Here is a 2,722-nt window from a genome sequence, read left to right as displayed (position 1 = left end):
TTGTTCTAACGTCTTATCGACTACATATCATCCATATTTCAACTTCGATAAAATGAAAATTAAAAGTTCAACGTTGAAATTACGTTGTTTTAACGTCTTATCGACAATATATCAACCATATATGGTTGATATATTGTCGATTAGACGTTAGAACAACGTTCAAACAACCTAATTTCAACGTTAAATTTTGGTCATTTGATAAAAATTATACAGCCTATTGGATATAACTTATATCCAATAGGCTGCAGCCATGTTAAATTGCCATCGTTAACATGTTAAATTGTCTCGACTTGGATTGCGATAAAATAAGACAACAAAAAAGCAATATTTTGCGCTAAAAGTAGTGTATTTCATGTTCAAAAAATTATTTTAAGGGAGTTTATATAAGAAATAGATAGAATGTTACCATTTTATATATACATTTTATATTAACATATTCGAATCGTCATTTACGCACCGACCGCCACCATTGGATCTGTCGGGTGCATATTTCAACAAACTCATGATATCTGTTCTGACTTCAGTAACCGTAGCAGTCGTTTTACTAAGCATGACGCTCTCTATAAAAAAAGGTATTGCCTGAGTAATTTGCAACAAGTACAGCAAGAACTTGAAATTAAAGCAGCACCAAAGCATGAAATTGTGTTTTTCAATAACAGATAACATTACTCATGACTTACCAACAACAACCTTACAAATGTTTTTGCCATTAAATTTCTCTTTACCCTTGCCGCCAGCCATGTTGAACTTTGATTGTAAACCATTGGTCATCAACCTACAACAAAAAGTTATTATTTTTATAAATACATTAAACTTTGATACAAGATCAGGTTAGGTAGCCCAATGGCACCGCTTATACCGCGGAATTCCGAATGGTTTTAAAATTTCAAAAATTCAATGACTTTTTTTTTTGTAGAAATAGGTCAATTTCAATAAAAATTATACATATATATAATAGATCATCCAGGTCAAATTTGAAAAATCCGAAAAATTGTTTGCGGAAAAAGTCCGGAATATCCCCTCCCCCCCCCCCCCTTATTTTCCCTCTTAATTTGCTTTCATCTGAGTTGCTTTTTCTTTTTTAGTTTTAAATTTCATCCTGTAAGATAGAGTCTGAATTATATTCAGAATCTACTATTGCAGTAGCCTCACAATTGCAGCTGCTACAGACATCTTCATTTAATGAAGCTGAGCAATCAATATCAATGTCACTACTAAGAAGCTCATTAACCAAAACATTATTCCGTCTCCATCGCTTTAACCGGGTAGCCATTTCCCTAAACAACAGAAGGCACTTTTATAGTATGTATATATACACTTATATGTTGTCTGAAAGTTTTCTTCCATATTTTGTTGACAAAAAGTAAAAGTTAAAATGCAAGACCGGATTTTTTTTTTTTATTAATTGATAGACTGCCTGCCCCAACCAAACTCTCAGTCGATGTAGCAGCACTCCCTTGCAAGTCAGGCTAAAAGATAGTAGATGTAGCAGCACTCCGTTGCGAGTCAGGCTATTTATCAGTCGATACAGCAGCACTCCCTTGCGAGTCAGGATATTTGTCAGTCGATGTAGCAGCACTCCCTAGCGAGTCAGGCTATAAGCTAGTCGATGTAGCAGCCCTCCGTGCATGATTTACAGTAAAAAAAATAAAAATAAAAACATTTTATTAAAAAAAACAAAAATAAAAACATTTTAATAAAAAAAATAAAAATAAAAACATTGTTTATAGTGTTAAAAACATTCAGAATGTTTTAAAAAACATTCTGGTCAATTAAATTTGCGTTTTTGCGGCTTTTTCAAAAAACGATTAATTTGTAATTAAATTAATGGTTTTAACTTTCTGACAACTCGCACATGTTGGACGAAAGTCAAAAGAAATTAAAAGTGACGTATGTGTTGGCGTAAGAATCACTTTTTTCCTTCCGCTCTTCCCAAATTTAAAAAAAATATAAAAATAATAATAACAATAATAAAAATACTATAATATAGTATTATGATTATTATAGTCTATATGATATATTATTAACATATCATATATTTTATGTATATATCATATGTTATATATAATAATATCATATATATATATATAAATATATCATATATTATATGTATATATAAATATATAAATAAATATACATATACAATATATACCGTGAAAAGAGGTGACTATGAACAACGGGGTAAAAATGAACATCGATGCCAAGTTTACTAAATGGTGAAGAATCACGCACTATATAATTAAATAGTGTGTTTTATGTTATTTTAATTTAGCTATTTTATTCTAAAAACTTCCACTTGTAGATATATATATATATATATATATATATATATATATATATATATATATATATAAATATATATATATATATATATATATATATACATATATATAACATTGATAACATATATTTTATATTTATATAATATAAAATTAGTATATTCAAATATACTAACATACATAGTAAAACAATTTAATCAAACTCTAAAAAACTACTTACTTAAACAAACTCTAAAATAAATTCAAGCAAATTCTTCATGCAATACACACTGATGAAATAAAAAAAAAGATCTAATTAATATTTATCACTAATGCATCGCAAATTAAGCAATGTGGTATTGTTAAATTGACAAACTCAAAACCTTATGAAATGGCAATAGATGGCCTAATCAATAATTCGTAAAGTCGCGCATGCGTATTTGAGTTCTCAAAATGCAAAACGA

General features: G+C 28.8%; 1 long non-coding RNA gene across 1 annotated transcript; it reads right to left on the bottom strand.

The window, feature by feature from the left end:
- Positions 1-327: 327 nt before the first annotated feature.
- On the bottom strand, positions 328-1,007 carry LOC136084422 (uncharacterized). The gene is made up of 2 exons (XR_010640556.1): positions 681-1,007; positions 328-560 (listed from the first exon to the last, which is right to left on the bottom strand). It is a non-coding gene; the product is annotated as an uncharacterized LOC136084422 (long non-coding RNA).
- Positions 1,008-2,722: the final 1,715 nt, after the last annotated feature.

Source organism: Hydra vulgaris, chromosome 08 (assembly GCF_038396675.1).
Source record: "Hydra vulgaris chromosome 08, alternate assembly HydraT2T_AEP".
Taxonomy (NCBI): domain Eukaryota; kingdom Metazoa; phylum Cnidaria; class Hydrozoa; order Anthoathecata; family Hydridae; genus Hydra; species Hydra vulgaris.
This window is presented reverse-complemented; position numbering and strand designations above follow the sequence as displayed.